General features: G+C 37.4%; 1 pseudogene; it reads right to left on the reverse strand.

Moving 5' to 3' along the window:
- Nucleotides 1-539: 539 nt before the first annotated feature.
- LOC124082501 (egl nine homolog 1-like) overlaps nt 540-21,055 on the reverse strand; it is a 38,533-nt pseudogene continuing 18,017 nt past the window's right edge.

Raw genomic sequence — 21,055 nt, forward strand, 5'->3', positions numbered from 1 at the left:
GATAGCAAACCACACACTAATGTTTTTTCCAACTCCAGTAGTTCTGAAATGGATAAAAAACAAGATTGTTTTCCAAGAAAGTTAAATTGATATTAAACTGTATAGGACATGAAAATAAAGATAAAGGAGAAGAAGGATAAGAAGAGGAAAAGAGAAAGAAAAAAAAGAAGCAGCAGAGAAGAGAGGTACAGCCACAAGTATGTGATACTAATTAGAATAAGTTATATTCTATGTAAGCATAATATGTCTAAATACAGTCTACTGTCATATGTATGTAAATAGACAGGCAGACTCTCTGCCAAGGGGCTTGCTAGACAGATTTGGTAGCAGCCCTTCTAGCAGGAGTAAAAGTTTGCCTTGCCCACCCATATTCTGATTTCTTGGTATTTCTAACACCTGTTAGATATTTCTAATACCTGTTAGATATTTTAATTTAGTTCATACTTTCTCATCTATATCAAATACAAAAGTTATTGTGTACCTTGTAGCATATGCTGGTTGCCACCTCATGTAGCATGTAAGAATTGCCACCAGTCTAATCAGAAAAATAATAGTCTATCAAATTTGGATTCAATGTTAGCAAACTGGGCTTTTCCTTCTTGGAAAAGTTGAAGTATACTTCCACTTACCTTAGCACCCCAGTTTTTATTTAAATAATATATGTACCACACACATCTTTTATTTCCATTTGGATTATCAACTGGAAAATCTGTCCCACTGCTTGGGTTACCAGCAACCATGGCTTTCCTCTGACCCTTGATCTTGTAGTTGACCAGCTTGCTGTTGCAGTGGAGTATCAGGTCATTCTTACTGTTCATGAGCAGCCTGATGGTCTCACAGCTGGCCTTCTAGCCCTTGGTCAAGGTGATATTGTCACCCCAGATGTCCTTGGATGAGTCACTCTTCTAGTTGAATAGCTGCCATTAACTTGATGGAGTTGTACAAGGCAAGAGCAGTGGAGCTGATCTGCTGCCTGGTCTTCTTTTCCAGGAAGTCATTCACCACTTAGATACTTTGCTTAGTGAGGCATCTCATCATGTATGCTAGTGCCAGCTTTAGCATGGGAAGCAACTTGGTTTGCTAGTATGTTGGCTTCTGTTGGAGGCTCTGTGCCACTGGGTGAATTGCCTCCAGGCATAGGCAGGCACCATGAACACTGTGTGGGTGGCTTCTCCTGATCATGCTCAGATGCAATACAGTAGACCTGGTTCTGGGATGCCCATGCTCATCACTGCCTTCCTTGCCAGTTCCTCCTGGGATGGGCTGACTGGGCACAGGGGCCAATGGTGAGGTTGGTGTATATTAGCCTTTGACAGGAGCTATGCTTCTTCCAGTCCTGGAGACAGTTAGTGCTCCTTGCAGCAGTAGAAGGAACTGTGGCAAGGAGCCTACTTCAGTAGAATGTAAGCTGCTCCAGTGAGGGAGATTTAGAACTGCATAGCCAGTCAGGGTAAGATGCTAAATAAGGAATTTAGGAGCTGGTCTAGGTGTTAAGAGTATAAAGAAGTTCCCCCAGTAAGGTCAATTTCTTGGTTGAGGAAATGCTCACGGACATGAACAGGGGATACATCTGAGGCCGGAAGGTAGGTCTCCCATAGGCAGATAGGATAAGAGCCCTCAAGGAGCATAGGATGGGAGGGGAACATTATACCATCATGAAAGGAGACAGCATGGTTTGAAAGACATCTGTGACTCACTGCTCTATGCCAATGTTAATCAAAATGCCTTCTTCTGACCAGTAATGCCGGTTTCTGTTCTTCACAGCTGCAACTACAGCAGCCTTTCCCATGTTATCCTTGCCCTACCCTAGAATGGCTGATTACAAGCAGGCCCCTACTCAATATGCTTCCTTTTTCTAACAGGAAGGTTAAAAACCACCAAGTGAGGGATTCAAGATGATGAGCTAGAGGAAGGCTGCATTCCTTGTCACTTTGTGATTCGTGATTCAAGCAAAGAAAATACTGTTTCTCTGCAAGACAGTGCTCGCTGCCAATTGATCCTCTATTCTTTGTCCCCTCCCCTGTTTGTCCACTGCAATTACCAGCCTTTGGCCAGTATATTGTCTGATTTTCATCTGCAGCCACCTCTGCCTTCTCAAGGTGTGGCTCCCCCAGTCAGGGGACACTGGCCAGGAACTAGAAATATATTGTCAGAGTACCTGTAGGTCTGGTTGCCCTTACGGTCTTCCTGCTGAGTGTTCTAGTGGCCTCCATCTGGTGGCCTCTTTGCAGGATCTCTACTTTGTGTGAATGCATCCCTGGTGGTCTCTCTGCAAGTTGGAATGGCATTGAGATAGTGGGATGGTGGTAAGGCAGAGCCTGCAGAATATGAAGCCCAGGTCTGTCAGATTGCAGCTGGATCTGCATGGGCCAGTCTGGGCCTGACAAGCCTGTGGAAAGCCAAAGATTGGGGGCAGTTTCCCAGGGGTAGCACAGGTTGGAGAAACTGGAGAAACCTGGGCTCTCTCCAGCTCAGTGAGTCCTGAAGTGTGTGGGGAAGAAAGGAGCTGGCTACAGGAGGAAAAACTGGAAGAAGGTGTAAGGGCATCCTGTTTTGGCTCACCCAGTCAATTGGTCCAGCATGCACAAGACTGGAGGTACAGTTAAACTTCAGACAATCCCACCTATAAGCAGAGAATGGAAGGTGAGAAAATTATTGAAAGCAAACAGAAGCAGTGATAATTTTCCATAGAGACGTTCCTTTTTCTTTTCCATCTCTTTCACACCTCTACTATCTTTAAATCCAAATATGTTTTATGCATCAATTTATTAAAGAGTGGGATGTCTGAATAGTATATTGCATTTTGGTTGTGTATTCTTATATTTTAACTTTGTAAAAATATCTGTATTTATTTTTTCTCTCACTTATATGTCTCCTTGGATTCTCTTCCTCACTTCTCATGCTTACAGCCAACCTCTATTAATTCCTTCCTTTTTCTTCCTAAATTTTTTTTACCTCTATCTTCTCTCCTTCTCCTTTATAAACATCACATCCTACACTACTTCTGTATCTCTTTGTCTATCATTTGAAGTGGTAAACATTTTTAGCAAACTTACTGTTTATATTGTAGACAATAAGTGAACACATCATTTCTATTTATTGCAACAAAACTGTAGATGCCTTAATAGGAGCTATTCAGTTTAAGGTTGTATATTGTTTGCATTGGATGTTATTAACATTGGTCTGCACCTTAAAGGTAAGGGACTGGAAGCCTTCAGGTACATTATAAGATTATAGGAAACTGTACTGCCTCAGATCCATGCCACTAGATGGGAAGAACACAAACAACTTGAAAAACAAGGGAACAAAACACCTCAAACAAACCAAGATATTTCAGTAATATAATCTGTAGACACAGTAGAAGAAATTCCAGTCCAGAGAAGGAGTTTAGAATGTACATAGTTGAATTAACCTGCAAAGTATAGTATGAGGAGTAAAATCAAAGAGAAAATACAAGAAGTGAAAGATCACTTCAATAAAGAGTTAGGTTGGCTGGGGTTGTGGTTCATACAAAGAGCACTTGCCTTCCATGAGTGAGGCACTAGGTTTGATTCTCAGCACCACATAAAAATAAAATAAAGATATTGTGTCCACCTATAAGTAAAAAAATAAATATTAAAAAAATAAAGAGTTAGACTGTGAAAAAAAAAACAAGCAAAAATTCTCAAAATGAAGGAATCAATAAACCAAATTATAAATTCAATAGAAAGCATCACCAACAAACTAGATTAATTGGAAGACAGAATCTCAAGCAATGAAGAACAAACTTTATACTCTTGAAAATAAAGTCAGCTGTATGGAGAAGAGGAACAGAAACCAGGAACAGAAATTATAAGAAATATGGGAATAACATGAAAAATTAAATTTAAGATTTATTAGAATAGATGAAGGCATGGAGATACAAGCTAGAGGTCTGCACAATCTTTTCAATTACATAATATCAGAAAATCTCCCAAATCTAAAGAATAAAATGGAAAATCAATTAGAAGAGGTTTACAGGAATACAAATGTACAAAATTACAATGGACCCACACCAAGACACACTATAATGAGAATGACTAACATACAGAATAAGAATATAATTTTAAAGGCTGTGAGAGAAAAAAAGTCAAATTACATGTAGGGGAAGCCAATTCATATTTCAGCTGACTTTTTCAATCCAGACCCTCAATGTCAGAAGGTCCTGAACTACATACATCAAACCTAGAAAGAAAATGGACCTCAACTGAGAATTTTAAATCCAGTGAAACTAAAGCTTCAGATTTGAAGATGAAATAAAAGCATTCCATGATAAACAAAAGTTAAAAGAATTCACAATTAGAAAGCCTACAGTATAGAACATTCTCAGAAAAAAATATTTCACGAAGAGGAAATGAAAATAAAAAAAATGAAAAACAGCAAAGAAAGGAATTACACTAAAGGAAAGGTCAATCGAAGGAGAAACCAAGTCAAGTTAAAAACCAAAAATAAACCAAATGACCAGGAATGAAAATTATATTTTAGTAATAACCCTGAATGTTAATGGTCTAAACTCATCAATCAAAAGACATAGACTGGCAGATTGGATTAAAAAAATAAAGACCCAACAGTATGTTGTCTTCAAGAGACTCACCTCCTAGGAAAAGACATTCATAGACTGAAGGTGAAATGTTGGGGGAAAAATGTCATTCACATGGACTTCCTAAACAAATGAGTTTTTTTTCCTCATATTAGGTAATCTTCAAGCCAAAGTTAATCAGAAATGATAAATAAGAACATTTCTTATTGCCAAGGGAATCATACATCAATAATACATAACAATCATAAATATATATGCCCCAAACAATGGAGCATCTACATACATCAAATAAACCTTTCTTAACTTCAAGAATCAAATAGACCACAACAGAATAATACTGTATGACTTTAACACACCTCTTTCACCACTGGGAAGATCTTTCAAACAAAAAGTCTCTCATCATTGAGTGAGTACACTTTCTTCTCAGACGCACATGGATTCTTCTCTAAAATATACTATATGTTATGTCACAAATCAACTCTTACCAAATACAAAAAGTTAGAAATACTACCCTGAATTCTATCAGAATAATAGGACTAAAACTAGAAATCAATGATTAAAAAGAAAAAGCACCGAAGTTACTCCAACATCTGGAGGCTAAATAACATGCTGCTGAATGATGAATGCATAGCACTAGAAATCAGGGGCAAATAAAAAAAATACTTAGAGGTAAATGAGAACACCAATACAACATATCAAAATATCTGGAACCCTATGAAGCCAGTGCTAAGAGGAAAGTTTATTGCATTGAGCTCATTCATTAAAAGAATAAAACATCAAAGAAGTGGCCTAACATTACATTTCAAAGCCCTAGAAAAAGAAGAACACATCAACATTAAAAGCAAAATAAGACAGGAAATAATTAATATCAGAGTTGAAATCAATGAAATTGAAACAAACAAACAAAAAATTTAAAAAATTGACAAAACAAAAAGTTGGTTCTTTGACAAAATAAATAAAATTGATAAACCCTTAGCTTATCAATGAAGAGAAAGAGAAAACAAAAATTTCTAAATTTGTATCATAAAAGACACTATTAAAATACAGAAGATAATTAGAATATAGTTTGAAAATTTATACTTTAATAAAATAGAAAATCTCAGATCAACAAATTTCTAGAAACATATGAACTACCCAAACTGAATCAAGAGGACATACACAATTTAAACAGATCAATTTCAAGCAATGACATAGAAGATGCTATCAAAAGCCTACCAACCAAGAAAAGCCCAGGACAATAAGAATTTTGAGCCAAGTTCTACAAGACCTACAAAGAAGAATTAAGACCAATACTTCTTAAATTATTCCATAAATAGAAAATAAGGGAACCCTTCCAAACTCATTCTATGAGGTTAGTATCACTCTGATACCAAAAGCAGAAAAAGACACATGAAGGAAAGCAAACTTCAGACCAATATCCCTGATGAAAATAGATGCAAAAATTATCAATAAAATTATGGCAAATTGAATATAAAAACCTATTAAAATGATAATGAAACACGATCAAGTGGGGTTATCCCAGGGAAGCAACTTTGGTTCTGCATGCAAAAATCAATAAATGTAATTCATTACATCAATAGATTTAAACACAAGAATCATTTGATCATCTCAATATATGCAGAAAAAGCATTTGCAAAATACAGCACCCCTTCATGTTGAAAACAGTAGAAAACTTAGGGATAGTAGGAACATACCTCAACATCATAAAAGCTGTATATGCTAAACCCAAGGCCAATATAATTCTGAATGGAGAAAAATTGAAAGCATTCCCTCTAAAATCTGGAACAAGATAAGGATGCCCTCTTTCATCACTTCTATTCAACATCATCCTTGAAACTCTAGCCAGAGCAATTAGACAGGAGAAAAATATAAAGGAAAAAAAGAACTCAAAAACAATCACTATTTGCTAATTACATAATTCTATATTTATAAGAGCCAAAAATTCCACTAGAAATATTCAAAAACTTATAAGTAAATTCAGCAAAGTAGCAAGATATAAAATTAACACCCATAAATCAAATGCATTCCTGTACGTCAGTGATGAATCTACTGAAAGAGAAATTAGGAAAACTACCTCATTCACAGTAGCTTAAAAAACTTCAATAAAATAAAACAAAATAAAATAATAACAACAAACAAGGTGAAAGACCTATACAATAAGAATTACAGAACATTAAATAAATAAATTGAAAAGTTAGCCAATCCCCCAAAAAACAAATGCCGAATGTCTTCTCTGATATAAGGGGGATGACTCAAAATGGGGTTGAGAGGGAGAGCAAGGAAGGAAGATTACCTCTAGATAGGGAATAGGGGTGGGAGGGAAAAGGAGGGAGAAGGAGAATAGCATAGATGGTGAAAGGAGACCCTCATCACTATACAAAATGCATGTATGAAGATGTGAATTTGGTGTCAACATACCCTATGTATAATCAGAGATATGATAAATTATGATATAATGGTGTATTAAGAATTGTAATGCAAAAATAAATAAATATTAAAAAAAGAAATTGAAGAAGACCTTAGCAAATGGAAAGACCTTTCATGCTCCTACTTAGGCAGAATTAATATTGTCAAAATAGCCATACTATCAAAAGTGTCATACAGATTTAATACAATTCCGATTAAAATCTCAACAACATTCTTTACAGAACTAGTAACAGTAATCATGAAATTCATCTGGAAAAATAAAAGACCCAGGATAGCCAAAGAAATCCTTAGCAAAAACAGTGAATCAGGAGGCATCTCAATACCAGACTTTAAACTATACTACCTTAAACTATACTATATAACAAAAATGGAATGGTATTGGATCCAAAACAGACATGTAGACCAATGGTACCAAATAGAAGACACAGAAACAAACCCACATAAATATAGTTATACTAGACAAAGGCACCAAAAACATACTTTGGAGAAAAGATAGCCTCTTCAACAAATGATGCTGGGAAACTGGAAATCCATATGCAGCAAAATGAAATTAAGCCTCTATCTCTCATCCTGCACAAAACTCAACTCAAAGTGGACCAAAGACTTAGGCACTAGATTTGAGACCCTGTGCCTAATAGAAGAAAATGTAGACCCAAATCTCCACCATGTCTGTTTAGGACTTGATTCCTTAACCAGACTCCTAAAGCACAAAAAGTAAAATCAATGATCAGTAAATGGGATTAAATCAAACTAAAAAGCTTCTTTTTAACAAAGGAAACAATAATTTGAAGAGGGCCTACAGAAAGGGAGAAAATCTTTACCATATGCACATCAGATAGAGCACTAATCTCCAGAATACATAAAGAATTCAAAAAATACCAAAAAACTAAATAACCTAATCAATAAATGGGCTAAGTAACTAAACAGACACTTCACAGAAGAAATACATTAGATCAAAACATGAAAAATTGTTCATCATCTCTATTGATTAGAGAAATACAAATCAAAACTACACTAGGATTTTCTCACTCCAGTCAGAATGGCAATTATCAAGAATACAAGCAACAATGAATGTTGGTGAGGATATGGGGAAAAAGGTACATTCATACATTTCTGGCGGGACTGCAAATTGGTGCAACCACTATGGAAAGCAGTATGGAGATTCCTCAGAAAACTTGGAATGGAACTACTATTTGACCTAGTCATCCCATTCCTTGGTTTATACTCAAAGGGCTTAAAGGCAGTATACTACAGTGACATAGCCACATCAATGTTTACAGTAGCTAAACTATGAAACCAATGTAGATGCCATTTAACTGATGAATGGATAAAGAAAATGTGGTACACATACACAAAAATATATTACTCAGCCTTAAAAATGGATGAAATTATGGAATTTAGCAGTAAATGATGGGGCTGGAGAATATCATGCTAAGTGAAATAAGTAAAACCCCAAAACCAAAAGTCAAATGTTTTCTCTGATAAGGGGATGTTGATCCATAATGGGGGTGGATAATGAAAGGATTTTTGATTATGCAGAGGGGAATGAAGGGAGGGGAAGGGGTTAGAGGATGGGAAGTATAGTGGAATGAGACAAATATTATTATCCTATATACAAGCATGATTACACTACCAGTGTGACTCAGCACCATGTTCAGCCAGAGGAAGGAGATGTTGCATTCCATTTGAGTACAATGTGTCAAAATACATTCGACTGCCATGTATAACTAATTAGAACAAATTTAAAAATAAAAAACCCACCAAGTGAGATTAATTTTCTTAATTATGTAAATGAGGGATTGAAATTATACTCTCCTTATTGGCTTATTAAGTCCAAATCCATTAGCTTGATTGGTCTGTAGCAGCATTTCCCAATAGCACAGACTCTCATTCCCCAAACTAGTAGATAAGCCCTTAATATCCCAAGCAAAGAGGAGCAAACCGTATCTTCTCTTGGGACCCCTTCCATTCTTTGGGAGTCTTGTCTTTCTCTGCTTTAAATAAAACATATTACTTTATCCTCCACTTGCATGGATCTCATTCCTTGAATTTATAAGGCAAAGAATAAAACTGCCTAAATCCAGTGTTATATATTGGTAGCTTGTCTGGGCTCCACAAAGGGCAAATAATATGAACAAAGGAACTCTTATCCCTCTTTTCTGTGATTTTTCCTAGTTAGCAATTTGTCTGAAAAAGAATGAGGGCCTGTCAGTTGATGAGTTACATGTGATTAACACAGCTGCCAGTTTTAAACTCAGGTGATAGTTTTCTCATCTTGCCTAGGAATCAATTCCCTGATGCTCATTAAGAATGTTGGTCCTGGAGAGATGATTTCTATTCTCAGTTTTTTTTTGTACACAGAAAGAGAGCAGAAATAGGTTCATGGGCAACTGAGGATCTCAGGTAAGAGCTATTGTCCCATGTGATCCAAAGGCCCTAAACTGCAACCTCCCATCAGGGTGAGAAGCCTGAATTTTGCACTTTCATATTTCACTTTTGCATTTTATTGGGAAACTGAGATCTGATGGTGTTGAGTGTCTGCATCTGTTGATCCTGGATCCCATTTGGTCTGGGATCTGTGACATCAGATTTAATGGCAACCCAGGAATCCCCAGAGTAAGAATCTCAAATCCCTTCTTTTTGCCTGGAATTCTGTCTTGACCCAATCTGTCCCTAATTCCCCTAATTCTTCAAGGTCTCTGTAAAAGAAAAGGAAATATTTTTCTCATATTCTTTGTTGTCTTCCCCAAAACTGCTCTTGGTGTGCCTTTAAAGCTCCAGTCCATATTCCTGTGACCCACTACCCTCATGTGATTCTACAGCATTATCCAGAGGAAAGCTCTTCCATAGATCCTTCTCATGCACTAGTTGTCCTGTAGATACATTTAATCAAGTGTCCAACTACAAGGGAACTTCCATTAAAATACCATTTTGATGTCCTAACCTCTGGGACTCATTTCTTGGCCATACTTAAGAATGGATTTTTGTCTCTGGTCATATGATAAGGACTGTCTCATTCAGTCATGCAGATTTTCAGGGATCCCCATATGACTTTGAAGGCCTCTATGGTCGTAAGGCCACCTTGCCAAGACTTCTAGAAGATGAAAGCTGGATAAAACGCAACTGACCTACACTTGACCTGCTTGAAAAAATTGTAGAATCATATTGTCAGAGAGCTCCAATACCATAACCCCAAAAGTATTACAATTGGTTTTGGGCTCAGGACATCCCAGAATTAAATAAGTTTAAGTCATTCTATCAGTGAGGTCATTTAGTAGATCAGAGGAGGGAGTCAGATGAGGCCTTGGTGGTAAGAACATGACTTAGTCCACTAGGTTGGTTCCTCTCATGATTGAGCATGAGGGCAAAACTGCCACTATGCAGCACTGTGTAGATGTTGTTAGTACAGGTGAAGTTGCCAGTATGCAGCAGTCAATATGGTTGTTATTAGTATGCAGGCAAAAAGCGGTTACTATTCAGACACTGCACAGCACTGCACAGGTGTTGTTAGTGTGCAGGGAAAACCAAAGGATGTTCTGGTTCACAAGAGACAATAAATTTTGGGGGATTTCCTGTATCTTTACTCTGTCTCACAGATGGGAAGCCAGGTTTCCACCCCTCTGGAATGCATAGAAAAAAAAACCACTGGGATATACTTGACCCCTGGAACTTAAGGAAGAAACATTGAAGGTTTTTCTGAACTCAAGTCTGGCCAACATATCAACTGGAGGATGGAGAAAAATGTCCCCTTGAGGGAAGTATCAGCTATAAGGCCATCTTACAATGAGATCTATCCTGTAGACAGGAAGGCAAATGATCTCAAGCCCCTTAACTTCAAGGCTTCTTTGCTTTGAAAGACATTCCTCAGTTATATGCACAGTGCCAGTTAGACCCAGCCTTTATAAGAGCCCTCATCTCTGCACCAGGTATCAAGAAAGATCCTCCAACTCCTTGTCTACCTTATCCAGGATCTTTTGGGGCCTCAGGTTCAAGTGCTCCAAAATTTATTACTCCTAAGTTTCCATTCCTCAAAACCTTAAAGCCACTTTTCTGGATCAATCCTCCCCTATTTCCATTAAAAGTGACAGGAATTTCTGGGAGGCCCATCAGAGTGCATACTGCTTTTAACTTACAGAATACAGGACAGATAAAATCAGCTCTGGAGAAGTTCTCAGAAGACTCTAACAAATATATTGAAGGCATGTAAAAAGTTTTTCTCACCTTTGACCTAACCTGGAGGGATATTATGGTACTTCTAAACCAAATCCTGATGTCTGAGGAAAAGACCTAAAGGGCAGCTGAGATTTACAGAGATGAGCACATTGTAATCTATGAAAGGGAGACCTAATATATGGTCAGGTCATAGAACATCCATTTCTCCTGGGGATAGAGGCAGTTTACCAAGATGACACATTCTGGGACACCAGCCATCAGATAGGACAATGGAGAAATAAATATCTCCAACAATGCATCCTTGAAGGGTTTTATCATATCGGCACTAAGCCTTTAAACTACACCAAACTTTCCTAGGTTAGCCAGGGACATACTGAGAGTCCCACAAACTTCCTAGAACAAAAAAGGGGTCCCTCATAAAGTTTACCAAGTATGCTTAATTATATGAGAGATGATTGATTTTAAGGGATCATTTTATTACCCAGTCAGCAACAGACATCTGTGAGAAACTGCAAAAATACCTCTGGATCCAGACCATGCACTATAAAATCTCTTACAGAGATTTTTAAAGTTTATTGTGACAGAAACCAGGAGGAAAGAAAAACAAAGAGGTTTGTAATTAGAGAAAAATAATGGCTCTTGTAGCTGCTTTAAGGGAGGCCAATTATGAGCCTGAGGACTTCCAGAGAAGGTAAACTCCTCCCACATATTACTGCTGTGGACAAAAAGGCCATGTTCAAAAGGAGTGCTCTTGAGAGCCCCAAAGGCTTCAAAGGCCCTATCCTTTGCATCAAGGAGACTATTGGAGGATAAGTTGTCCCTGAAGGTGAAGGCTGCCAGGTCTAAGTTCTTCTTTGATGGTACAAGCTCAGGGCTGAAGGAGCCTAGGTGATTCCCTTCTGGTTCCTATGTCACAGACTACTATCACTGAAAAGGAGTCTCAGGTAAAGATGACCACTGAAAGAAAAGAAATTGATCTCCTCTTAGACACAGAAGGCAGCTTTTTCATACTCCTGGCAAATCCTGGTTTCACTTCTATACTCCAAATAAAAGTACAAGAAGAGATCCACCCAACTAGCCTGTGCAGGAACCAGGCTCACAGTAGGCCCTTTCCACCCCTCCACAGGGGCAAGGGTGGGGGGAACAGACACCTGACAGAGCCTAACCTCTGGTGCAGGACCACCCCTTCTGACTCGGGAGGTCAAGTCCAGTGGCCCAGATCTACCCACACCAGCCTGTGCAGTGCCCAGGCTCACAGTAGGCCTGGGTCCACCCCTCCACCAGAAGGCAACAGCCAGGGCAGAGCCTCCAGCATAATACCAACTCTTCTGACCAGCAGACTACTGTGGGAGTCAGGACTGACCCAGATCTGTCCGGACCAACTTGCTCAGGACCCAGGTCCAGGATGCAGTAGCATACATTGAGATACTTCAGCAGGGACTGAAGCCCACCATCGAGGTGAGGTACAGACAATCTACATAGGTACTACATGAATATAGGGAAGAAACTGTAATATTTCAGATCCACACTGCAAGAAAGGAAGACACATAGACAACATGAATAAAAAACAAGGGAAGAAAGTGCCCACCCCCCCAAACCAGGACACTATAATAACAGAACCCATGGACAGTGAAGTTGATGAAATATCAAAGAAGGAGTTAAAAAGGTTCATAATTAAAATAATCTGTGAATTAAAGAATGAGGTAAATTAGCAAATACAGGCAAAAATTGATCACTACAACAATAAAATTAGAGAGCAAATACAGGTAGCAAGAGATTACTTCAAGAGAGAGACTCTGAGAAAAAAAGTCAGAAATCCTTGAAATGAAGGATAAAATAATTCAAATAAAAAACTCAATAGAAAGCATAATCAGCAGACTAGATGGATAACTTGGAAGAAAGAATGTCAGATAATGAATACAAAGTGTACAATCTGGAAAATAAAGTTGATGACATAGTGAAGATAGTAAGAAACCATGAATAGAACATCCAAGAACTATGGAATAACTTCAAAGGCCAAATCTAAGATTCTTGAGATAGAGGAAGACACAGAGATTCAAACCAAAGAAATGCAGAATCTCTTCAGTGAGATAATATCAGAAAATTTCCCAAGCAAGAAGAACAAATTGGAAAACCAAATACAAGAGGCTTACAAGACACAAAGCTTACAAAATTACAACAAATCTACACCAAGGCACATTATAATAAAAATTCCTAGCATACAGAATAGGGATAGAATCTTAAAAGTCACAAGAGAGAGGAATCAGATCATGTATAGGGGGAGGCCAATTTGTATCTTAGCAGATTTTTCAACCCAGAACCTCAAAGCCAGGAGTTTGTGGGACAACATATACCAAACTCTGAAATAAAATGGATGCCAACCAAGAATCTTATACCTAGCAATACTAAGCTTTAGATTTGATGATGAAATGAAAACCTTCCATGATAAACAAAAGTTAAAAGAATTTGTAACTAGAAAGTCAGCACTATGGAACATCCTCAGAAAAATATTTCAAGAAGAGGAAATAAAAAAAAACAATGATGAAAATCAGCAGAGGGAGGTAGTACATGAAAGGAAAATCTAATCAGAGGAGAAACCAAGTCACATTAAATACCAAAAATAAACAAAAATGGCTGGAAATACAAATCACGTCTCAATACTAACCCTGAATGTTAGTGGCCTAAACTAACTAATCAAAAGAAATAGACTAGCAGATTTAGACATCCACAGACTGAAGGTGAAGGGTTGGGAAAAATCATACCACTCACATGGACTGTGGAAACAAGCAGGGGTTTCCATCCTCATATCAAATAAAGTAGGCTTCAAACTAAAATCAATCAAAAAGGATAAAGAAGGATACTACATACTGCTCAAGGGAACCATACACCAACAAGACTTAAAACAATTACAAATATATATGTTCCAAACAATGGAGCATCTACATTCATCAAACAAACTCTTCTCAAGTTCAAGAGTCAAATACACCACAACACAATAATTTTGGGTGACTTTAACACACTTCTTTCATCACTAGATAAATCTTCCAAACAAAAGATAAAAAAGTAACTATAGAACTCAATAATACAATAAATAACTTAGACTTAACTGACATATATAGAATATTTCATCCTTCAATGAGAGAATTCACTTTCTTCTCAGCAGTACATGGATTTTTTTCCCTAAAATAGATCATTTACTATGCCACAAAGCAACTCGTAGAAAATATAAAAAAGTAGAGATACTACCTTGCATTCTATCAGATCATAATGGAATGAAATCAGAAATAAATGATAAAATAAGTAATAAAATCCACTCCAACATCTGGAGACTAAATAGTATGCTACTGAATGAATAATGGGTTGCAGAAGACATTGAGATGGAGATTAAAAAATTTTAGAGGTGAATGAGAACAAAGATACAACATATCAAAATCTCTGAGACACTATGAAAGCAGTTCTAAGAGGAAAGTTCATTGCATGGAGTTCATTCCTTAAAAGAAGAAAAAGTTAACAAATAAATGACTTAATATTATATCTCAAAGCTCTAGAAAAAGAAGAACAAATCAACACCAAAAACAGTAGAAGACTGGAAATAATTAAAATCAGAGCTGAAATCAATGAAATTGAAACAAAAGAAACAAATAAAAAATTTGACAGAACAAAAAGTTGGTTCATACTTAGAAGATAGAACATCAGACAATGAAGACAAAGTATTTCAACTTGAAAAGAACATAGACAGCTCAGCAAGACTGTTAAGAAACCATGAGCAGAACATCCAAGAAATTTGGGATAACATAAAGAGACCAAACTTAAGAGTCATTGGGATACAGGAAGGTATAGAGGTCCAAACCAAAGGAATGAGCAATCTGTCCAACGAAATAATACAAGAAAACTTCCCAGACTTGAAGAATGAGACAGAATCCCAAATCCTAGAAGCCTACAGGATGCCGAATGTGCAAAATCATAAGAGATCCACACCTAGACACATTATAATGAAGATGCCCAACATACAGAATAAGGAGAGAATTTTAAAAGCTACAAGAGAAAGGAAGCAGATTACATTTAGGGGTAAGCCAATCAGGATAACAGCTGATCTTTCAACACAGACTCTGAAAGCTAGAAGATCCTGGAATAACATATTTCAAACACTGAAAGAAAATGGGTTCCAACCAAGAATTGTGTATCCAGCGAAATTAAGCTTCAGGATGGAAGATGAAATTAAAACCTTCCACGATAAACAAAAGTTTAAAGAATTCGCAGCTAGAAAACCATCTCTTCAAAACATCCTCGCCAAAGCATTACAGGAAGAGGAAATGGAAAATAACAATGAAAACCAACAGTGGGAGGTAGGACAGTAAAGGGGGGGAAATAATCAAAGAGGAAAACAAACCATGTTTAGTAACAGAAATAAACAAATATGGCTGGAAGAACAACCCATATCTCAATAATAACCCTAAATGTTAATGGCTTAAACTCACCAATTAATAGACACAGGCTAGTAGAATGGATCACAAAACAAGACCCAACAATATGCTGCCTACAGGAGACGCATTTGATAGGAAAAGATATACATAGGCTGAAGGTGAAAGGTTGGGAAAAATCATATCACTCATATGGACTTCGGAAACAAGCAGGAGTGTCCATACTCATATCAAATAAAATAGATTTCAAGCCCAAGTTAATCAAAAGGGATAAAGAGGGACACTACATACTGCTTAAGGGAACCATACACCATCAAGACATAACAATCATAAATATTTATGCCCCAAACAATGGTGCAGCTATGTTCATCAAACAAACTCTTCTCAAGTTCAAGAGTCTAATAGACCACCATACCATAATCATGGGAGACTTCAACACACCTCTCTCGCCACTGGACAGATCTTCCAAACAAAAGTTGAATAAGGAAACTATAGAACTCAATAACACTAATAATAACCTAGACCTAATTGACATATATAGAGTATACCACCCAACATCAAGCAGTTACACTTTTTTCTCAGCAGCACATGGATCCTTCTCAAAAATAGATCATATATTATGTCACAGGGCAACTCTTAGACAATATAAAGGAGTAGAGATAATACCATGCATCTTATCTGATCATAATGGAATGAAACTGAAAATCAACGATAAAAGAAGGAAGGAAAAGGCATACATCACTTGGAGAATGAACAATAGGTTACTGAATGATCAATGGGTTATAGAAGACATCAAGGAGGAAATTAAAAAATTCTTAGAGATAAATGAAAACACAGACACAACATATCGGAATCTATGGGACACATTGAAAGCAGTATTAAGAGGAAAATTCATTGCTTGGAGTTCATTCCTTAAAATAATAAAAAACCAACAAATAAATGATCTCATACTTCATCTCAAAATCCTTGAAAAAGAAGAGCAAAACAATAGCAAAAGAAGTAGAAGGCAAGAAATAATTAAAATCAGAGCTGAAATTAATGAAATCGAAACAAAAGAAACAATTGAAAAAATTGACAAAACTAAAAGTTGGTTCTTTGAAAAAATAAACAAAATTGACAGACCCTTAGCGATGCTTGCGAAGAGAAGAAGAGAGAGAACTCAAATTACTAGCATACGGGATGAAAAAGGCAATATCACAACAGACACTTCAGAAATACAGAAGATAATCAAAAACTATTTTGAATCCTTATACTCCAATAAATTAGAAGATAGTGAAGGCATCGATAAATTTCTTAAGTCATATGATCTGCCCAGATTGAGTCAGGAGGATATAGACAACCTAAACAGACCAATATCAATTGAGGAAATAGAAGAAACCATCAAAAGACTACCAACTAAGAAAAGCCCAGGACCGGATGGGTATACAGCAGAATTTTACAAAACCTTTAAAGAAGAACTAATACCAATACTTTTCAAGCTACTTCAGGAAATAGAAAAGGAGGGAGAACTTCCAAATTCATTCTATGAGGCCAACATCACCCTGATACCTAAACCAGACAAAGACACTTCAAAGAAAGAAAACTACAGACCAATATCTCTAATGAACCTAGATGCAAAAATCCTCAATAAAATTCTGGCGAATCGGATACAAAATCATATCAAAAAAATTGTACACCATGATCAAGTAGGATTCATCCCTGGGATGCAAGGCTGGTTCAATATACGGAAATCAATAAATGTTATTCACCACATCAATAGACTTAAAAATAAGAACCATATGATCATCTCGATAGATGCGGAAAAAGCATTCGACAAAGTACAGCATCCCTTTATGTTCAAAACTCTAGAAAAACTAGGGATAACAGGAACATACCTCAATATTGTAAAAGCAATCTATGCTAAGCCTCAGGCTAGCATCATTCTGAATGGAGAAAAACTGAAGGCATTCCCTCTAAAATCTGGAACAAGACAGGGATGCCCTCTCTCTCCACTTCTGTTCAACATAGTTCTCGAAACACTGGCCAGAGCAATTACACAGACGAAAGAAATTAAAGGCATAAAAATAGGAAAAGAAGAACTTAAATTATCACTATTTGCAGATGATATGATTCTATACCTAGCAGACCCAAAAGGCTCTACAAAGAAACTATTAGAGCTAATAAATGAATTCAGCAAAGTGGCAGGATATAAAATCAACACACATAAATCAAAGGCATTCCTGTATATCAGCGACAAATCCCCTGAAATGGAAGTGAGGACAACCACTCCATTCAAAATATCTTCAAAAAACAATAAAATACTTGGGAATCAACCTAACAAAAGAGGTGAAAGACTTATACAATGAAAACTACATAACCCTAAAGAGAGAAATAGAAGAAGATCTTAGAAGATGGAAAAATATACCCTGTTCATGGATAGGCAGAACTAACATCATCAAAATGGTGATATTACCAAAAGTTCTCTATAGGTTTAATGCAATGCCAATCAAAATCCCAACAGCATTTCTTGTAGAAATAGAGAAAGCAATCATGAAATTCATATGGAAAAATAAAAGACCCAGAATAGCAAAAACAATGCTAAGCAGGAAGTGTGAATCAGGCGGTATAGCGATACCAGACTTCAAACTATACTACAGAGCAATAGTAACAAAAACAGCATGGTACTGGTACCAAAACAGGCGGGTGGACCAATGGTACAGAATAGAGGACACAAAAACCAATCCACAAAACTACAACTATCTTATATTTGATAAAGGGGCTAAAAGCATGCAATGGAGGAAGGATAGCATCTTCAACAAATGGTGCTGGGAAAACTGGAAATCCATATGCAACAAAATGAAACTGAATCCCTTTCTCTCGCCATGCACAAAAGTTAACTCAAAATGGATCAAGGAGCTTGATATCAAATCAGAGACACGCCGTCTGATAGAAGAAAAAGTTGGCTACGATCTACAGTCGGTGGGGTCGGGCTCCAAATTCCTCAATAGGACACCCATAGCACAAAAGTTAATAACTAGAATCAACAAATTGGACTTACTCAAACTAAAAAGTTTTTTCTCAGCAAAAGAAACAATAAGAGAGGTAAATAGGGAGCCTACACCCTGGGAACAAATCTTTACTCCTCACACTTCAGATAGAGCCCTAATATCCAGAGTATACAAAGAACTCAAAAAATTAAACAACAAGAAAACAAATAACCCAATCAACAAATGGGCCAAAGACCTGAACAGACACTTCTCAGAGGAGGACATACAGTCAATCAACAAGTACATGAAAAAATGCTCACCATCTCTAGCTGTCAGAGAAATGCAAATCAAAACCACCCTAAGATACCATCTCACTCCAGTAAGATTGGCAGCCATTATGAAGTCAAACAACAACAAGTGCTGGCGAGGATGTGGGGAAAAGGGTACACTTGTTCATTGCTGGTGGGACTGCAAATTGGTGCAGCCAATTTGGAAAGCAGTATGGAGATTTCTTGGAAATCTGGGAATGGAGCCACCATTTGACCCAGCTATTCCCCTTCTCGGTCTATTCCCTAAAGACCTAAAAAGAGCATGCTACAGGGACACTGCTACATCGATATTCATAGCAGCACAGTTCACAATAGCAAGATTGTGGAACCAACCTAGATGCCCTTCAATAGACAAATGGATAAAAAAAAATGTGGCATTTATACACAATGGAGTATTACTCTGCATTAAAAAATGACAAAATCATAGAATTTGCAGGGAAATGGATGGCATTAGAGCAGATTATGCTAAGTGAAGCTAGCCAATCCCTAAAAAACAAATGCCAAATGTCTTCTTTGATATAAGGAGAGTAACCAAGAACAGAGTAGGGACGAAGAGCATGAGAAGAAGATTAACATTAAACTGGGATGAGAGGTGGGAGGGAAAGGGAGTGAGAAGGGAAATTGCATGGAAATGGAAGGAGACCCTCAGGGTTATACAAAAGTACATACAAGAGGAAGTGAGGGGAAAGGGAAAAATAATACAAGGGGGAGAAATGAATGACAGTAGAGGGGGTAGAGAGAGAGGAGGGGAGGGGAGGGGAGGGGAGGGGAGGGGGGATAGTAGAGGATAGGAAAGGCAGCAGAACACAACAGACACTAGTATGGCAATATGTAAATCAGTGGATGTGTAACTGATGTGATTCTGCAATCTGTGTATGGGGTGAAGGTGGGAGTTCATAACCCACTTGAATCAAAGTGTGCAATATGATATGTCAAGAAATTTGTAATGTTTTGAACAACCCACAATAAAAAATTAAAAATAAAAAAAAAAAAGAGACAGGGTCTCACTGAGTGGCTTATTGCCTCACCGTTGCTCAAGCTGACTTCTAACTCCATATCCTCCTGTCTCACTCTCCGAACCTCTGGGATTACAGGCATGTGCCACTGCAGCCAGCTCTTGGGTTCACTTGTTTTTAACCATAACATGTTTGGGTTTCTTCTTTGCAGGCCCCAGCTGTATGTGTACTGTACAAACACCACCATGGCAGTATCCTTCAGCCCTTCCCCTAATGGAGGGGCTGAAATGAACCTTGAAGAAATCATGTGGGGATTACAATCTGAATCATCAGAACACAAACAGAATTTCTGAGATCTGGAAAAAAAATTCATCTTATGTCAATCTACCATGTATGCCCTGGCCAACCAGTTCCAGAAATATCGTAAGTTGCAGATAGGTTTATGGTCACTAAATGGAAGTATGATCGTCTGTTTCCCCTCTGAGAAAAAGATTTTCTCCAAAATTTATTCTCCTCTTTTCTTTCATCAAAATGAAATCCATCATTAGCACCTTTCCAGAAGCAAAAATATTGATATTTTGCCATCAGTTTACTGACAAGGGGGAATAATGAAACACAAAGACTTCAGCAACTTCTAGTTTTCAGGGAAGTGTAGGGTGGGAATAGGGTTAATTCCCAGTTACTGATTTCTACTGTAGGCATGGAAATGCCTTTTCATCCTCAAGAATAGCTCAAATCTTTTTTATTAGGATCCAGTCTGTACCATGTCAGATCCAAAGACATATAACAGCCTTGTTGGTAAAGGTCTGGGACTAATGACTCTCCATTCAGTTCAGGCTTCCCCTGTGTTTGTAGTGAGTGATGTAGAAACTACTCATTGACTGACTGGACATTTCTGAATTTGATTTCATAGAGTAGTGCAGAGGAGGAGAGTGGAAAAGAACAGAAATTACTGGCTCCCAGGTATCAATGAGTGTTAAGAGCCTGGAAGAGGATGGGTTAAATATAAGGAGGGTTCCCAGATGAGCAAACCAAGAGGTACAGTGTCCACACAATTCACATGCAAAGGCAAACACAAGCTGGAAGAAGTCCATCTTTTCACAAAGTGTCTTTTTTCTCTGTGGTTCCTGTCTGTATCCAACTAGAAGTAATCAGACTAAAGTTTATTTTATTTTTTTTAACTCACAGAATCTACATCTCCTGTCTTGTATGGGTCCATTGAGTA

Source organism: Marmota monax, unplaced genomic scaffold, assembly GCF_021218885.2.
Source record: "Marmota monax isolate L192 unplaced genomic scaffold, Marmota_monax_Labrador192_F-V1.1 WCK01_AAM20220418_F8-fsc00145, whole genome shotgun sequence".
Taxonomy (NCBI): domain Eukaryota; kingdom Metazoa; phylum Chordata; class Mammalia; order Rodentia; family Sciuridae; genus Marmota; species Marmota monax.